A 20886-nucleotide genomic window follows, 5' to 3' on the forward strand; every position below is an offset into this window, starting at 1 on the left:
GATGATAAAAATAGTACATTTATTATAAATGAAAATTAAAATAATAACTGTGCAGGTCCCATATGGTGACACACAGAATCACAGTCATGCAGACGCGTTTCAACTCAGTCCGAGTTTTCATCAGTGCATAAAACATCCAGCTGCTGTTCCGTTTTAAATTCACTGCTTTTCTGATTGCCAGTCACGTGGGCGGAAGTTCGGGTGGCCGGCGTCTGACATCACTTCCGGTATTTCGGCGCTCATTTTCCGGCTTAATTGTGTTCAGTGCATTTGCCCATTTGAGGCTAGAGATTCCATATTGTGAGTGGACATCTTGCATAGTTCTTAGAAATTTTTACTTACCTCCGTATAAAAAATGTTATTCACAAAAATGTGATTAAATCATCTTCCATTTTTGCTAAAAAGTTAGAATTCATATTTAATACCCAATCTATTAAAAAGATTATGTCTGTTGCTGCATCAATGTTGGAAGCTCTTAAGGAGTCTCCCTACAGCTTGATTAAGACGTGGGAACAAGAATTGGAACTCCAAATTTCTTTAGACGACTGGAACGCCTCTTTAAGCCTGGTGAATAAATATATTCACTGTTTGAACTTGTCTGAATGCCACTTTAAAGTCCTTTATAGATGGTACTATACTCCTGCTAGACTTGCTAGAATGTTTCATACTTCTGATCCAACTTGCTGGAGATGTGGTACTCACCCAGGTACTTATATACATATTTGGTGGGCTTGCCCAGCTGTTAAATACCTATGGTCTTGGGCCTTTAATATTTTTACATCTGTGACTACAATTAGAATTATGGAGAATGCTGCTTCTGCTCTTCTACACCTTAATCTGTCATTTGAATCAAAAAAAGATATCTGTTTTGCTATTCATTGTTTAGTCGCTGTTAAAATTATTATAGCGAGACATTGGAAATCATCTAAGCCGTTCGATAAATGACTATTGATTGATCAGGTCTTGTTCCAAATATCAATGGAATACGAGATGATCAATAATATGATCTCGAAGAAAAAACAATGGTATGGTGAATGGTTAGATAAATATAAGATATTATTTGGACAATCCTCTCCTAATAGTCTTTCTTAATCAAGTTATTACCCGATATTTAGTAGTTGCTATAAGTAAAGAGGTAAATATTGATAAAGATAAGATGATATAATACACCTAAGCGATTATTGAAATGAATTGATCTTGTGCTCTAGATTTGGTGTTTTTTTTTTTCTTATATGTTTGTAGGTTACGTTTGTATGTCTTATTATATACTGATCTATAACTGATTATAAGACAAATTTCGATGATGTATAATGTAACAGAATTTTTAACAAGTTATGTTATTTTTTTATTTGTCTGCTAAACAAATTGCATGACCTCTGGGACCAGTATATTGCTGTATATGTAGAAAAACTCTTTAATAAAAAAAAAAACAAAGAAAAAACTATATTTGATATGAAATAAAAGCCCTATTTCTCCTGAACAAAATTATATATAATAAGTGTGGGTGCACTTAATATGAAAGCCGTGAATTATGGTTGAACCACATATTTCGCAAATTCCAGGTTTTGTTTACATTTTGTTTTGTTCACAATTTGTACAATTGGCTCAGTCCTTAAGGGGTTAACATTTCTTTCATTGTGGTGTTTTTGCTCTGCCTGGCTGCCTCTGTTTTTGCTCTGTCTGGCTGTCTCCCTCCACAAATACAGTTGGTAAAAGCTGATAGAACACTGTTTATTCAAAAGTGAGTCGCTGGTTACTGACACTAAAGACTAGATGTGTGGGTAAGCTTTCTTCTTGGCAAGGGAAAGGAGTGAGTGTTTGGTCTATCGCCTACTGACATTTTACTTACATTTTGGGATCAATGCCCCTTTTTTCAACTTAACATTACTTCTGCTCCCCATTTTCTATAAAACAAGACAGAAAAAGGAAAATAATTACAATCATTCTATTCTTCCCTCACTTCCTATTTTTTCCTTACATACATATATACAGCTTTGGAAAGATGAAAAGACCACTGCAAAATTATTAGTTTCTTTGGTTTTACTATTTATAGTTATGAGTTTGAGTAAAATGGACATTTGTGTTCTATTATATAAACTCATGACAATTTTTTTCCCAAATTCCAGATAAAACTATTGAAAGGGTTCATTTCTGTTCATTTGAATCATGACACTAAAAATCTTGTGCCATGTAAGGATGCCACATACATAGTTTGGTACCTGACCATCTTTGCCCCTCCCTCTTCTAAGAAGGCCATAACCCTACACCCTTCTATTCTCAAAAGATCAGACCTATTGAGCTATGATTTGTCAAATGCTTATTTCATGTTGTATTCACGACCTGTCCATTCTGTCAGTAATTCATTCTCTAAATTTGATTGATAATTAAGGATACCCCCCCTAGATGTTCCCTTTATGGCTTGCTTTAAAACTTTGTTCTGTTTAATAAACAGCTGACAATTTTTTTGTATTGTCTCTTAAGAGTGTCTCCAAGTACTTGGGGCATGGCACGGCCTGGATAGAACTATAATCTCTCAACCACGATGGAGTCAGAGACTCCCTCAACCACGATGGACCCTTGATAAATGTAAGATCTATGATCTGTTAAATACACATGTCATGTTGTATGCATGAGCTGTCCATGCTGTAAGTTAAATAGTTGTTAATATTTGATTGGTAATTAATTAAACTCCCTCTAGACATCTTTATTGCTTGCTTTAAAACCTTGGGGCAAGGCATGGTCTTGATAGAACTATACTATAATAAATCCATGGCAAAAATCTAGTGATCACCTAGGAGAATGTTGAAACAACTGCAGTATTTTCAGACCTCAAATAATGCAAAGAAAACAAGTTTAGAACGTTTTAACTTTTTGCATCCAGAGGTTTTCAATGGCAAACAAAGAAAAAAATGTGCTTTTCTTAATAATAAAAAACTCTGCTTTTCTCATTAAGAAGTTCCCAAGAACACCAGTTTTTACACCATGCCTAAGGTCCATAAAGATGCCCTTCATCCACCTGGCCAGCCTATTGTGACTGGGACAGACTCAATCTTCCAGCCTATGGCTATCTTTGTAGATCAGTTTCTTCAACCCTTAGTGACCTCAGGCCAATCATACATTCAAGACACTAAGGATTTCTTTTTAAAAATTAGACACCTACAGGTTGAACCTACAGACTTACTGGTGACACTAGATGTGTCTAGCCTTTACACATCTATACCCCCTAATGAAGGCCTGACGATAGTACAGGACAAATTAACCACTGTTCTTAGAGACGAGAAATGATGTAAGTTTATAACTATGCTGTTGGAGTTTGCCCTGAGAAAAATCTTCTTCAAATATCTGACAATTTTTCATGAAGAAAATGCAATGGGGGCAAATATGGCACCCTCATATGCAAACCTATTCATGACCGATTTTTGAGGAGCGCTTTGTGTACCAACATGAGCTGTTTGGTTTACATGCCACCAAATGGCTAAGGTATATAGATGACTGCTTTATGCTGTGGCATGGGACTCGGGATTAACTTGATGCATTTCTTTTCAACTTAAATCAGTGCCATAGCGACATCCAGTTTACCAGCATCATCAACACTGACTTTGTGAATTTCTTGGATGTACAAGTCAGTAAGCAGGATGGATCCCTACAGACTAATTTATATACCAAACTCACAGATTCTAATAGCTTGCTACATGTGAACAGTTTTCATTCACCTATACAGATCTGTTCTATTGCATACAGCCAGTTCCTGAGGGTTCTACGCATTATTAGTGATAACAACATAGTCAATGAACATTTGACAGACATTTTGCAAAGATTTCTGGACAGGGGCTATAGCTCTCACTTGCTACGGAAAGCTAAACGTAAGACTTTGCACTTGGACCGTGAGGAATTACTCTCCACAACAGACAGACCTAAACAAGACAGAATCCCGTTTGTAAGTACTTTCTCAACACTTACACTTCAAATACATAAAATCATACGCAATAACTGGTTCATTTTACAATCTGACAAACATACAGGACACCTGTAAATCTTTTGCAACTCCCCCTCACAGTACAAGGAAAACAATATACATGTGCACCCATAGCACTAAAAGCATAAAACCTGCAAACATAAATCAGCAATTCTGTTCAAAGTAAATGCACACAGCTGACTGTCTATGCCTTTACATGTACAAAGAGAAAAGCTGCTGTAAACCAAATAAAAAATAGAAGAAAATATATCACAGAGTTTAACATGTACTTGAAGTTCCTCAAAGTAGGGTTGAAAGACTTATATTGGTTAACTCTATGAAACAACATTGGACATCCTCACACTTTGCTTGATGACGTCCAGTATCTTGAAAATCCACATACAAAAGCATTGAGTTTTTTTTAACATTTTATGCACTGGGTGGGTGTAGGGGGGCAGATGTACACTATAATGTTAGGAATGCAGGTTTATATTCCCAACACTATACTGTTCTTTTAAGCAGCTAAAATTAAATCATAAAAAGCTTGATGTCATGGATTTTACTTAGTGTATACTATAGTGTATACTATATTCTTGTAATGTTTAATAATCCTTCTACCTTTTAAATTAGATCTCCAGATATTGTAGAATTACAACCCAACTTTTGCAATGTCAAAACATCATGGAAGTTTTAGTTGAAAAAAATGTAGAAATCTCTCTTATCGGCATCTCTGTATCAAGTTTGTAAAATAACTTTACTATCAAGTATTGCTTGATACTATATGGATTCAAAGTTAAAATGCTTATTAGTCATCTGAAAAATATATTACACCTCCAGTATAGAAAATATTGTTTGAAATGACAAATATACAAACACGATGAAAGATAATCTAACACCGAGTCCATAATGGTTGTCAGGTAATTAGGGCATAACCCAGCATAAAAGTCAATAAGAAGATTAGTACAGACATATTATTTATTGTTTAAAATGCTTCTTTTATATTTGTTTAAGCATACTGACCACTATTCGGTTAACTCCCTAACTGTAATTCTATGACCTAATGCCAGATAAATCCTAATAAATTCTAATTTGACAGCTAGCTTTACCATGCGCTTCTTTTTATGAATTAAAACAAATACAGCAATAACATTGATCTTCTCTTCAATTTATCAAATCTGCATCACTGCCTAACGCATACACACGTAGACATACACATACACATCCATATGAATAATGTCTTTCTACAATTATAATTGTTAATAAGATTACAAATCAGCTTGCTGGTTAACATCTGAGGTTTCTTTCTGCATTTGTAAATTGTGGTTATTGGAATGACACTAAATGTGCTTACCAATTAATGACTTAACCAAGATTTAAGTGGTTTCGATAGAAATTAAATACAGTTTTTAAATCACTATTCTATATCACAAATTATTAATATTAATTTAAAACAAGGTTTTCAAATACATAGATTGGTAACAGTTTCCTTTTTAAAATGAGCATACATTATTTATAATTTACAGCATTGGTCAGTCAGCATTTCTTTAAAATGATGCATTTACATATATTTAAATAAGAGCTGAAACTGCCCGTTTTGGAATTCAGGTGAATGTTTAAGCAAATATCATAAAATAAATACATTTTTAATAAATATAACATACATAATATTTGAACTTAGTTCAAAAGGCCCTAATTGTAAGTATTCAGTGCAACATGGATGATGTGGCATGGTATTTCCCATAATTCATGTTGATTACATCATACTGTGAATTATGGAGACCTAAATTTCATCTGTGGGAAACTGCAACAATATTGGAGTTTAAATGTACTTTACTGTTATGGGAACACCCTCAACTGCTATTGTCATTACTCGTTTGTGACTTTTTACCATTATATTACTGTTGACATACAGCAATTTATTTGTTCATTTGGTTTAAGTTTTGGATAACTGGTGATTTATCTGAAATTCTGAATTGGTTAAGGGATAACTCATTGAATCAACAAAAAAGTCAATGGACAGCACTAACAGCAAGTAGGAAAACAGTAAAAAAAAGACACCCAAAGGTTAAGCGTATGGTGCCTGGCTAATGACTGCTAGCCAGCTGGCACAGTAAAAAAAAAACGGTATGTACCATAAAAAGCCTACTAGGTCAATATAACTCCACAATTAGTAAAAATGCCCCAATCCATCATGCCATGCCACAATGCAGCCCACCAAATTATAAAGGAACTATAAAAGTGAGCACAAAGATTTTAAACATCTCATGGATCATGTATGTATTAATCAGTATCATGAATCAAGGAAGATATATATATGTTACAACTGTCTGGTCAAAAAACATTCCAGCTTTATTCTCATAAGTGAAGTAATTTGTTTCTACTGTCTGAAACATGCATTTGGTTATAACAACTTGCATATCATGTATTTCCTTACCTGTTTTAATGCTTGTAGTGTGTCATCCATCAGAAAATGTTCATGAAGGGTCTTCATACTTACAATTGTATTGTAAGATTGACCAATTTTTGTTTTTTCTCTCTGCATGTATTTTAGTTAAAGAACTACTCCACAGGTCCGAATCCCACTCTAAAAAAAACACAGTTTAGTAGATATATGAATACATGCATGCATATTTTCATGTATGTATTCATTGGGAGCATAGTCTAAAAGAGATTACAGAAGTGCACCCTGCGGCATGTGCACTTCTGAGGCTGATGAGCTGGTCTGAGGTCTGTAAGGGAGAGTCAGGGATGCTCAAGTAGAGCGTGCCTGCCACTTCCGTCAGCTCTGGGAATTGACAACCAGGGGGTAGTTCCATAGTTAATTTATAAAAGTGCTGATTTCTCATTTCTTTATTATGTACATGAGAGTAGAATATCCCATAGCCTTGAAATCTACAATGTACCATATATCATATAGCTGATTTTCATGCAATAATTTTCTAAGCATTGTGCATTGCTTTGTCTCCCCATGTAGGGGTTGAGGAGACAATATCTTGGTCAAAAAACATATTACAGTCTCCATAAAACGTATGGTACATGGATGGAACGAGGGACATAATTTGTAAAATAGTAGTGAGGAACAGAAGTTGGCTGTTGATAAGTACATTATATTAAATCTACCTTGTGTATAGTTTTTAAACTGTAAAGTGCATTGCAAAGATTTTTGAAAAATGACAGAGGTTCCAGCTTTTTAGTATAATTAAGGGAATGATAAGCACGAGGGTACCTATGATGATGAAAATATATGACCTTGCCTCTAGCAAAGTGAGTTTTTTCTATGCAGATGATATCTGCTTTTTTTCTTTATCACTTCATCACAGCTATTTGACATTGTAGGATAGTTATTTAAGGCCATTGGTAAGATTTAACAGTAAAAAAAAAAAGTTAAAATAAACTAATACATTGCAACATGAGCAGGGGTAAAGGCAACACCAGTGGACATGGGCCATATAAAGACTCTGCACTAGCGAGTGTATCCCCTCCACACAAAAAATCACAATATCAATTGCATATAAATAGAGAATGAATAAATCCAGAATATAATTCATACACACAGTAGTACAAAACACAAAGCAATGCAAAGCAATATGTGGTAAATGCACATCCATCTTGACATAACGTAGGCTTAGCTCAAAGTGTGGATTAAATGAATGCTAATGTAAACAGTAACTGCCTAAGAATAAAACATCAACAAAAAATAGCCCCCAAAAAACAAATGAAAGTATAATACAAGGTGGGAGTTTTTATATTACTGGATAACCAGTTTCTGTTAAAATAACCTCTGCATCACCACTTATTTAACATGTAGAATAAAATGTTTCTTCTCCTCCTACATGTTGAACTTAGACTTTGTCAACTTGCTAAGCAAACCCATATTTAACCACTGCCCTCAAATATTAATACTTGCCCAGATGATATTATGTTTGTGTTTTCTGACAGTATACATGCATACATTATCTTTATACGTGAATCTTGGCCTTTTATAACTGCTGCTGTATCATAATGGTTTGATATACAAATGACACAAACCCAGCTCTTATGCCAACAAATAATATCAACTAGAGATTATATATTACACTGAAACTTCAGTTTCTTATATATTGGATAGCCTTATGCCAATCGCACGCATACTTAAACTCCTTCACTGTGTTAACCTCTACCACTTCAGTTGGAAGTCTATTCTGTAAATCCACTACCCTCTCAGTAAAGTCATACTTCCTGATATTTTTAAACATTTGCCACTCTAATTTAAGGCTATTATCTCTTGTTGAGGTAGTTTGCCTTTTTAAAAATATAGTCTCCTCCTGTACTGTGTTTATTACATTTATATATTTAAATGTTTCTATCATATCCCGCCTGTCTCGTCTTTCCTCCACGCTATACATGTTAAGATCCATTAACCTTTCCTGGTTAGTTTTACCCTGCAATCCATTAATTCTCTCCAAAGTATTAATATCCTTCTGGAGGTACTGTCAGGATCCCGCGAGCGGCTGCGAGGGGAGGCTGCAGTCCGCTCGTGGCACTCACCCTCCAGCTGTCCGCGGTCCCCTTCTCCTCGTGCACTCGGCGAGCGGCATCCTCCCAGCCTCGGATGCCGCCCGCGTCTTCCTCTTCGTCCCCCAGCGGCAGCATGCATGATGCCGCACGCTGGGAGACCGCCCAGTTTTTTAATAGCCGGGGTCAGCCACCTGACCCGGCGTTAAAGGCACAGTGCCTCAATCACAGCGAGAGGTATAGATATCTCCCACGTGTGATTTTTAACTCAGATTGGAAATTATCCAATCAGAGTTAAGCAATGGGTTTAAATAATTACATTTCCTGTCTCTCTCTGACCTGTTGTGGTCTTTGCTTTCTAGTATTGCTGTTCTACTTGTGTTTCTCTCTGGTTACGTACTCTCTGGCTTGTTTATCCGACCTTGTGGCTTTCTCCTACCCTTTGACCTCGGCTTGTCTCTCATTATTCTGTCTTCTGGTTCCCCTTACTCGGCTTGTCTCCTGACTATTCTTTGTGTGCTTAGCCCAGCCACTCTAAGGTCCGGTACTGCACCTGTTCTGTGTGTGTGTTAGCGTGTTTTGGTTCCCAGAATCGTGACAGGTACGGCCTCCAGTACTGCATACAATACTCCAAGTGAGGTCTCAACAGTGCTCCGTACAATGGCATGAACACTTCCCTCTTCTACTGCTAATACCCCTCCCTATACAACCAAGCATTCTGCATGCATTTCCTGTTGCTCTGTTACATTGCCTGCCTATCTTTTAGTCATCTGAAATAATTACCCCTAAATTCCTTTCCTCAGATGTTAAGGTTAGGATTGAATTAAATATTCTATACTCTGCATAATTTATTTTAACTTATTGTATGACTTATGGTGCTTTCTACTTCTGGTGGTAAGTTGAACAAAATGAATATTAGAAATGGTTTTGATATGGTATTAGTAAATAAAGAATTAAAAAAAATTGTTAAGTAGGTCAGAGGCACAACTGGCTTGTACCAAATGCTTTCAACTACTTTCCTTCAAATGGCCTTGTAAACCACCTCTGATTTTTTACCTTTCCAGAGCCTTAGTCTCAATTAAATTTGAGTTGGATGAGGCTTGTGTGCTTCAATGTCTGTTGTGTATACTGTTTTCACTTCTTTCTTATTGACATGTGATTGCTGTAATCAGACAGATTACAGTGCTAATCTCTTTGTGCTGTCTCATTCTGAGATTTTATCATGACATGTCCAAGTTTATCACTTCTTGTCGACCAGCTCCAGTGATGCTTTTATAATAGCAGACCTATAATATATAACACAATGCACATTTTAAGAATTTTTGGTTAGGATTTTTTTTAATTATTATTAATTTATCTAAACTGTTTACCGTTAACTTATTCTAACATATACCACTTGTTATCCACGCATAAAATATTTAACACAATTTCAATGCATTGTTTAATTACCACTTAATGCTTCATCACCTTTCCCTGGTAATCACTTTTTAAAGTAAAAAGTAAGAAAATTAAATGAATTGTATAAATATTATGTTAAAACATTGCATTACAATTGAAGTTTTAATTCCTATTCATTAAAATCTTATTTTGTCAAGAGAAATACTCTGCATAACCTGCTGTACTGCAATATATATATATATATACATATATATATATATATATATATATATATATATATATATATATATATATATGTGTGTGTGTGTGCCTTTTGTGTATCTGCATTCATAATATATATTACAATATATATTATAAGCACTATTTAAATAGGGACAATATAAGGTTATAAGGTTAACTTCATTTCTAAATAAGTCGCTGTTAGTTTTTTTGTCAATGAAAAAAGTTACTGTTACGAGTTGTATTCAGGTATTCCATAATTCTGATACAAATCGCAAAAAGGGCAAGAAACAAAAGTGGTCATAGCTATCAAGGCACAGCATTTGAGGTAACTAGGCACACCTACATATCACTAAACTTTTCTCTCTCTCTGCCAATGCTGTTTTTTATATAAAATCATATACAGTACCGCTAAAAAGTTTGTATACCCTTGGAGAATTGGTAATATATGTACATTTAAAAAAAAAAAAAAAAAACATGAGTGAGCAGGCAAAACACATTTCTTTTATTTCTTATGGGATTCATATTCAACTGTAGGTTATAATAGAATGGCATAATCATAAAACAAAACAAATAAAAAAAAATGAAATGACCCCTGTTCAAAAGTCAAACCCTTAGTTCTTAATACTGTGTATTGTTCCCTTTAGCATCAACGACAGCATGCATTTTTTTATAATAGTTGTTTACGAGGCTCCTAATTCTTGCAGGTGGTATAGCTGCCCATTCGTCTTCGCAAAATGCCTGCAGGTCATGCAAAGTCTTTGGTCATCTTGCATGAAATGCACGTTTGAGATCTCACCAGAGTGGCTCAATAATATTAAGAAAACTGTGATGGCCACTTTGGAACCATCACTGTTTTCTGCTGTAACCACTGGAGGGTCAACTTGGCCTTCTGCTTGGGGGGGTGGAGTGATGACGTAGCGCACGTAGCTATGTCCTCGTGGAGAGCGGCTGAGGGAGCGATCAAGGAAGCCCAGAGAGATTAAGGAGGAAAGTTTGCGGTGCTGTACAGAGGGAACAGATGCAGAGGACATAGAAGTCAGTTTGAGTAGCGGAAAGAGCTATGTAAATGTGCATGCCGGAACAGTGCCTTGTGGGCAGCCCAGCTACAGTGTTCTGAGCAGTGGCGATTGAAGTGAGAAGCAACACAGGTAGTGCAGGAAAATAATCAAGCTGATTGCGGTGGGAATGCTGTGACAACACACCTGTACATGGACCTGGATCAGTCCCTCAAAAGCTAAGTGCCTAAAAATCGAATTGCATAGCTAAAATTAACAAGCGTTGGTGGTGCTTTTAATGGGTTCTGCTAAGTAAAGAAAAAAGAAAGCAGTCAGTCAATAGTAAGAAAAGGGAAAGGAAATAGGAGAAGAAAAAATAAAAAAAAGGGACAATAAAAGGTAAGGGGGGAAAAAGGAAAAGGGTCTAATTCACTTAATTGTGTTTGGCAGGGCAGAGTAAGAGAGGGGTTAGGAGGGAGAAAAGGTAGAAGAGAGGGTTTTTAAAAGAGATATATATTTCAGGATCTATCATGGTAAAGCAGACAAAAAAGGAAAACCTTTATAAACAGCATCACTATACTGAGAAACAATGACATGAAATACCGATGAGGTTTCCCCATGAAAATCATTATACTACACAATGGTAGGTCTATTCCCTTTAGCCAAGCAGAAGATCTAAAAAGCTGGATGTTACGGTTGCCTCCAGGCTGGCTGGAAGTTGGACCGTAGAAAAGGATGCTCCTAGCGCTTTCCAAAGGACCATCAGCACCGTAGCCACCATAAGCACTGCGAACTCCACGAACCACCGCTGCTGGGCTGGTATCTCGCCGTCTGCTCTGCGCCCTGGGCCTACGACCAGGCTCCAGGTTCCAATAGGTGAACCTCTCCCTTCTGTAGAGCGAAGCAGGCCAGGAACAAGAGCTCTTACAAGAGCTCAACAGCTAAGGGAGTATGACGAGCATAGCAATCCCTGTAGTGATTATAGCTGTCCCCTACAAACATGAGTCAAGGCTGCAAGGTAGAGGGTCAGAAGAGGTCTGAGATGCTGGAACACCCAGCCTGGCTTTTATTGAGGTTACATGCAAATAGGATACTCCCAGGGGGAGGCATAAAATCACCAATCACACATCTGGTGCAGCCCACACATTTCCTCCCCTCAGATAAACAGTTAAACCAATTATTACATACAATAAAAATACAGTTTTTACACACACACTGTAACTTTAAAACCATACATCCAATTTCAATAAAAGTTGCATATTCAGACTCAGCATACAACATAAACACTTCCAAAAATCAGCCAAATCCCTCCAGTGGATCAAAAGTTAGCTGGAAGTCCTTTATGACCGACCGCAAGCACAATTTCCTGCCCAAAACAGTTCCATAGATTTGGGCTGTGCGGTCGGTCAATTTCATGCGAAAAAAACGACTAAGTCCCATTTCGAACGGGACTTAGTCTCTGGAGCTGCAAGTTCCGTATGGGAGAAGGTAAGGGTCAGCGGTGTTCGGCAGAATGTGTAGCCGATTTTAGTTCCACAGAATCTTTAACATACACCGCTGACCGCATTCGAATGACCAAAATGGCCGCCGCCACGTGTTCGGCTGCCGAATGGCGGCCACCCAGCGCTCGGCAATTAACCTGCAGTAACCTCACAGCCTGGGAGGTAAATTGCCTGCACACTTTAACTTCTGGGTGGTCCGCCTGTGTGGTACTTGGTTCAGTAAGCCCTATTTACTGAACCAAGTGGGAGAGAGCCAGGGGCAAGTTATTTTACAGGTCTGGGGACATAGTCTTAAAGGGGCATTGTTCAGCAAAGTCACAATATGTCCCCAGACGGTTCTTAAAGGGCCATACACACCAATACAAGTTAATACATTTTCAGGGGCACAATCTTCCAGGGGCCATAGTCATGAGGCAGGAGGCTGGCAAATAGGCTTCTCCACAATCCAGGGAAGCAGGGCAATTTTTCATTTAAAGGGCCAGTTACAAATAGTCATTTGTAACACTGGATAACAGCAAAGAAAATTGGAAGTGGCATCAAAAATCCTTCAACAAACAAGGTCTTTGCAAATTAAAAGAAGGAAAGGAAAAATTGGAAAGGGAAAGGAGGGAATGGGAAAGATGGAAGGGAAGAGGCAAGTAAAAGAAAGAAAGTGAAAGGGGGGAATTGGCATCAGCGAGATTAGACTCCTCAAATAGAGAAACCAAATCAGAAAAAGCTGCGAAAACAAACAGAATTAGGCTATATATATATATATATATATATTATGTAGAAAATGATTTGTTTATTCTTTTCTATGTGTTGTTTCCTCTGAGTATGAACAGGGTACTAGGGGATAATGGGGAAATGAAATTAACAAAAGTAAAAGGAGAAAGGGAATCAGAAACTAGGAAATACTAAATTTAGACAATACGATAAAGAGAGAAATATATTTCACATTTATGGTTTGATCAATTACAAAACACTCACTTAAATTAATACATAAGACATGAAAGGAAGTATAAACACCCTACATAAAGGTGGATCACTAGTGAAATACACAAAATGTAGACTAAACACAAGAAAAATAAATGAAGATAAGGTGGATATAAGTTCATTCTAGAAATTACAAAAACTAATGAATGAAGAAAGATATCACAACGGTATGAAGGAAGGATGAATATAAAATATACACAGGCAACGAGTTAAGAAGGGAAAAAGAAAAAGAGAGTCTATCATTTATTAGTTTAATCATTTATTTATTTTGCCTCTGTAGCTTTTTAACCCCTTCAGGACGGAGTCAATTGTACACGTTCTGATTAAAACAAAATGTTAACAAAAACTGTAATTTGCGCTATATGTCTGTTCAACCGTAATTCACCTCTTTCAGATTGTATGCACCCACACTTATTATATATCATTTTGTTCAGGAGAAACAGGGATTTCATTTCATATCAAATATTTATATATGAAACATAAGTTATTATGAATAAAATAAAAAAACTGTGAGAAATTTATTTTTTATTTTTTAAAAAATTGTAGTTCCTCCTCACATTTTAGCTGTAAATGTCATAATACTGTTAGCTTTTACTGCACAAAAAGCACATATTTGGATTCAGCAAAGTCTCACAAGTACAACAGTAGCCCCCATTAACAGTTTTTACGGTGTTTTGGAAAGTTAAAGGGTCAAATATAGCACATTCCATTTTTTTCACATTGAAATTTGACAGATTAGTAATGTTACCTTTGAGACCATGTGGTAGCCCAGGAATGAGATTTACCCCCATGATGGCATACCATTTGCAAAAGTAGACTACCCAAGGTATTGCAAGTGGGGTATGTCCAGTCTTTTGTAGTAGCCACTTAGTTACATTTTGAAACACTAATATTTGTGTTCAGCGAAGTCTCCCGAGTAAAACAGTACTCCCATGTACAGGTTTTATGGTGTCTTGGAAAGTTACAGGGTTAAATATAGTGATTGCAATTCAAATTCTCTGCACTTTTTGTCTGGGTTGTCAGGCATGTCAATCAAATTTTAACGAATTAAATCACATCATTATGTTAAAATATTACTAAAATAGACACATAGAATTTTTATATATTTACATATATATGTATTTAAAGTCTACGTGTACACTTATGTAGTTATTTATGTAATTATATATATTTATCTGTATATATATTTGCGGTTATTTGTATTTAATATATAGATAGATAGATATAGAATGTGATTCTAAGTGTATTTTGTTACCAATATACATATATTAATAACAAAATACAGTTAGAATGAAATTACGTATGTATTTTTTTTTATATTTAATTTATTAATTTTATTATGTTATTTATTTATTTATGTAATTATATGTGTATATATAAATATAAAATATATAGATGTATTATATACCCCCACCAGCGAGTACCCCCACCAGCGACCACAAACTCTGCCGCCAAGCACAGCTTATTTACGGCGGAACCAACGCTACAAAAACACTCTGCAGTGCGGCGGCCCCGAAGAGGGAACAAAGGAGACACCCAGCAACAGGCCATAAAGAGCGACAACCATCCACCTCTCACGGCGCACACCGACCTCCAGAGGCACAGATGTGGCAGGTACAGATTTGCCATTAATCTAACAGGGCTGCAGCCCAAGGGGCACCAACGAGAGGCACACAAAGCCACGGTGGGGGACACTATCATCCGGGACGTCCCCATGCCTGCACTGCCTCTACCACAGATGGGGATCGGCTGATCGAGTACCCGAACCAGCAACAGGGACGTATAGTCACTTACAGGGGAAGCTGAGTGTGGCGAAACCGACCTCGCCACGTGTCCTTGGAGGGGGCTGATTGCCCGCCTCTTGCCTTTGGACTATGGACCAGACTTTATGGGAATGTGATACCCCAGATAGCCATACCATGGAGCCTATTCATATAATGAAAGACTATGGGAAAGACTTTAGCTCCATGGCAATTGTACTGTGTGAGTAGGATCTGCGCGCTATTCGGTAGTTTTGTGCGTGCAGATCCCAGCTATCTGGGGATAGGTGAAATGTCTGTGTGTTATGTGTAAATGTGACTTTATGTATTTTAAAGTGTTTTATGTTGTTTTGCAACCATGTGGTTAATGGAGTCTGCCTTTAGTCCTGGGTAATTGGATTACTTCTCCAATTAACTCCAGGGCAGAAGGGAGGAAACCAGGGTGCATTGTGGGGATGTTTTTCTGCCAGCCAGAAAGGAACAAAAGATACTTTTAGTAACTTTTGAACCCCTGTTCGGATTCATGCCATTTTTTAATATGTTGTTCCCCTGAATGGATTGATTGTGGATATGTATTTTTATGTGAATGTGATGTATGGTTTTAAAGTTATGAAAGTTGTGTAAAAGTATATTTTACACTGTATGCATAATGGGATTATGTGTCACACTAAGGGGAGGGGATGTGTGGGAGGTAACATCTATGTCATTGGTTCTTTTATGCCTCCCCCTGGGTGTGGCCTGTATGTGTGAGTTGGAAATAAAAGCCAGGCTGGATGAGCCAGTCCAGAGTTCCTGTTTTACCCTCAAAGTGATGTGTCGTCTCATTATTGGGGGAAGGATTTAATGTATGCTGTTCCAGTTGACTGCTAGGAGTACAAGCCTATTCGTATGGTTCCTATTCAATGGTCTACAGCATTCATACGCTTGGGAGAATTTAAAGGTTTCTCGGATTCGGTGATTATGGTGTCTGCCAGAGTGCTTGGAGTCCTCAGGAAGCGCTAGGAGCATCCATTAACGGAGGTACCAAGTCGGGGTGCCAGGCGATCCGTTACATTGGTGGCAAGCGGTGGGATGGCGTCCTAGTGTGAGGTAAAGCAGCTCAGAGACACTGTTTGGATTTACAAATTGAGGGCAACGCTAGCAGTCGTGCAGCGCCCCTGGGAGCAGACAAGTATGGAAGGTTCTGGCTCTGGAGATGATTGGCTGGCCGAGGTGAGGCAGCGAGTGGCCGAGTATGGGGATGATATACCCATGGAGACACGCCGGGTGATCTGGAACCAGGTCATGGCTGAGCGAAACACAAGGCTGGACCGAGAATTCCAGTTGGCAAAAGAGAGGAAGTATGCGCAGGAGCGGTACAGCAGCCGAGTAGAGGCTGCATCCGAGGAGGTTAGCCGTCTTTCCCTGAGGCGGCGGGAGGAACCCGAAGTGGGGGTCCTCATAGACTGGTCCTGTGAGGAACCACAACAGGCAGGTAGAGATGGGACCAAGGTCTCTCCACCGGGCCCACCGGGATGCTGGGCAGCCGGCCCAGATCCCCAGCAGCAGCCAGAGTTGCCAGGTGGGGAAGCAGGTGGCCTTTACTCACAAATGTTGAGGGGCCTCACGGATTGGTCCTGGGAAGACCCACAGATGGCAGGTGGAGATGGGACTGCGGTCTCTCTACCGGCCCTACAGGGATGCTGGGCAGTCGGCCCAGATCCCCAGCGGCAGTGTGCGTTACAGGGAGCTGAAGGTGCCGTTCTTGCTCCCCAGCGGCAGTCTACGGTGCAGGGAGAGGAGCCTGTTATCCCCTCTCCCCAGCGGCTGAAGGTGTGTAAGGGAGAGGAGTTTGTTATTCCCTCTCCCCAGCGGCAGCGCAGCTCACCAAGGGGAGACAGTAAGCCCCTCACCAGCGCAGATGGGACCGTGGTCTCTGCGCCCTGCCTACAGGGAGTACAGAGGGTCAGCCCTGCTCCCCAGCGGCTGAAAGTGTGTAAGGGAGAGGAGTTTGTTACCCCCTCTCCCCAGCGGCAGCTTAGCACACCAAGGGGAGACAGTAAGCCCCACACCAGCGCAGATGGGACCGTGGTCTCTGCGCCCAAGTTACAGGGAGCTGAAGGGGCCGTCCTCCCTCCCCAGCGGCAGTGTGATTTGTTGGGGATTGGGTGCCCAGTCTCCATTCCCCAGCGGCAGAGTATCCAGCAGGGAATGGAGAGCCCAGCCCCTTTTTCCCTACAGCAGGACTCTGTGCTGGGAGGAGAGACAGTCGGTCTCCCTCCGCAGAGACGGGAAGTATGCATGGGAGAGGAGATTGTTACCACCTCTCCCCAGCGGCGGATCATTAATGTACAGGGAATAGAGAGCCCAGTCTCCATTCCCCAGCGGCAGAGTGTTCTAATGGGAGAGGAGCTGGTTACCACCTCTCCCCAGCGGCAGCTTAATGTACCAGGGGGAGACTGTAAGCCCCACACCTGTGCAGATGGGACCGTGGTCTCTGCACTTCCAGCACAGGGGGTAGGGACGGTCGTTCCTGCCCCCCCACAACAGGGCTGTTTAGCCAAAGGGGAGACAGTCTGTCTCCAGCAGCAGAGCTGTGTAACTAAAGGGGAGACAGTCGGTCTCCAGCAGCAGAGTTGTGTAACTCAAGGGGAGACAGTCGGTCTCCAGCAGCAGAGCGGTGTATTTAAAGGGGAGACAGTCGGTCTCCAGCAACCAGGCTCCAACCAGACTACTCCCGTGGTAGTGCTGGCAACAGGACAGAGTACCGCTGGTCTCTGCCCCCTCAGCAACCTACCAAGGCAGCCTACCAGTCCCCCACACAGCCGTGGTGAGGCACCTGAACCTGGACAAGATTCTCCCTCACCCAGGTGTAGTGACTGTTTATTGTGGGTGGGTTGCTCTGCTGTTTCTGTCTTGTGGGTGGGCTGCTGGACTAACAAGGGCACTGACCGGCAGGAGGTCAAGTACCCTGTTAGTCTGGGGGGTAAAGGGGAGAAGTGTGGCGAAACCGACCTCGCCACGTGTCCTTGGAGGGGGCTGATTGCCCGCGTCTTGCCTTTGGACTATGGACCAGACTTTATGGGAATGTGATACCCCAGATAGCCATACCATGGAGCCTATTCATATAATGAAAGACTATGGGAAAGACTTTAGCTCCATGGCAATTGTACTGTGTGAGTAGGATCTGCGCGCTATTCGGTAGTTTTGTGCGTGCAGATCCCAGCTATCTGGGGATAGGTGAAATGTCTGTGTGTTATGTGTAAATGTGACTTTATGTATTTTAAAGTGTTTTATGTTGTTTTGCAACCATGTGGTTAATGGAGTCTGCCTTTAGTCCTGGGTAATTGGATTACTTCTCCAATTAACTCCAGGGCAGAAGGGAGGAAACCAGGGTGCATTGTGGGGATGTTTTTCTGCCAGCCAGAAAGGAACAAAAGATACTTTTAGTAACTTTTGAACCCCTGTTCGGATTCATGCCATTTTTTAATATGTTGTTCCCCTGAATGGATTGATTGTGGATATGTATTTTTATGTGAATGTGATGTATGGTTTTAAAGTTATGAAAGTTGTGTAAAAGTATATTTTACACTGTATGCATAATGGGATTATGTGTCACACTAAGGGGAGGGGATGTGTGGGAGGTAACATCTATGTCATTGGTTCTTTTATGCCTCCCCCTGGGTGTGGCCTGTATGTGTGAGTTGGAAATAAAAGCCAGGCTGGATGAGCCAGTCCAGAGTTCCTGTTTTACCCTCAAAGTGATGTGTCGTCTCATTATTGGGGGAAGGATTTAATGTATGCTGTTCCAGTTGACTGCTAGGAGTACAAGCCTATTCGTATGGTTCCTATTCAATGGTCTACAGCATTCATACGCTTGGGAGAATTTAAAGGTTTCTCGGATTCGGTGATTATGGTGTCTGCCAGAGTGCTTGGAGTCCTCAGGAAGCGCTAGGAGCATCCATTAACGGAGGTACCAAGTCGGGGTGCCAGGCGATCCGTTACACTGAGTACCTGGACATACCTGATATGGGACCTTTAACCCCATGCTGATGTTGTATATAAATGTCCCCTTTTTATATATCTTTCTTTTCAGTTTATTTACAACTCTGCTCTGCTACCCCACCAAGTCTGTATGTGCAATTTGAAATACCATGTCCTGCAATCTCTAGTCATAGGACCAGACACTAATGGCATATATAGCTCACATTATAGAATGAAACCTACATGATCTGATTCATTTTAGATGTCTGCAATTACTATCTTTGAGCTAAGCATCATCCCATACATTATGCTGATGTCGCCCATATCTACTCATAACATGCAGGGAAACTATTACTTATAATATATATAGAGCCAGCATATCGCATAACAGATCCTCTGACTCAATCTGTACTATGCAACCATCACCCTTTTATTTCACATTTTAAGCTGCGCTGCAACTACCTTTTAACTTTCACACTTCCCTCTCTTGGCAGCTCATATATAGGCATATTTAGACCCAAGTTAAGCAAGTTTTAAATCGCTAACCAGTGCCACGTAAATGCTCAATCCCTATGCACCACTCACTGGCTGGCGCCAAATATTAGGACGACTCCAGCCTGTTTAAAACCTATAGAGAACCGATGGCTTACCTGCACGTACACCTATTCGACTGTCTAAACTTATGTACACCTGGGTTAACCCTTAACGTAAACACAAAATTGTGCACTGTTGCCAGCATAGTAAGTAAAATATTAAGTCTTCTCTGCTGTTGTACTTTAGACTAGATATCAAACAAATCTAAGCATGTGTAACTAGCCTGTTCTACTATAGAATGTTAATCGTGCAGCTATTGGGAAGCCACATACCCATTATGTTTTGATCCTCAATTATAGATAAGCCTGTTATATGATTTGCTATTAATCTTGTTTCTCTCTTTTGTAAACGTATGTTTTACTACTACCGTTCGCACCGTATTATCTGCAGACTTACTCAGCATTACTATTAATATAAAAATTATGCCTGTATTTCATGTGCTCCGCATGTTCAGCGAGGAAAATGCCTGAGGACTGCTCTCGGGGCACCTCAGACTTGCTTGTAAACTATATGTGCACTACAAAAATAAAGAATTAAAAAAAAAAAAAGATAGAAGGAGTCAGAGTGATTAGTCCAAAAGTTAGGATACCAAATGAGGATAGATTGCAAAATTTACTGAGCAACTACAATTTAAGAGATATATGGAGAATATTCCACCCTTCTGATCTGGATTATACATGTTACTCTAAAACATATAACTCTTATTCTATAATAGACCTCATGTTGGGAAATGTGAGCATGCTGTATCTTGTTAAAAGAATAGAAATACAAGATATAACATGGTCAGACCATAGTCCAATCGTGTTAGAATATAAAGATACCTTTGACTTCTTCAATAAAGATTGGCGTTTGGGAGACCATATACTACAAAAAAAAATAACGTGGAAGAGATTAAGAGAATAACTAAGCTCTTTTTCTTAGAAAACAAGAATAAAGATAAACCAGACATCACGGTCTGGTGCGCATACAAAAGTGTACTTAGTGGGCATATTGTAAAAATGACAGCTATTGGATAAAAAAAGTACCAA

This window comes from Pelobates fuscus, chromosome 1, assembly GCF_036172605.1.
Source record: "Pelobates fuscus isolate aPelFus1 chromosome 1, aPelFus1.pri, whole genome shotgun sequence".
Taxonomy (NCBI): domain Eukaryota; kingdom Metazoa; phylum Chordata; class Amphibia; order Anura; family Pelobatidae; genus Pelobates; species Pelobates fuscus.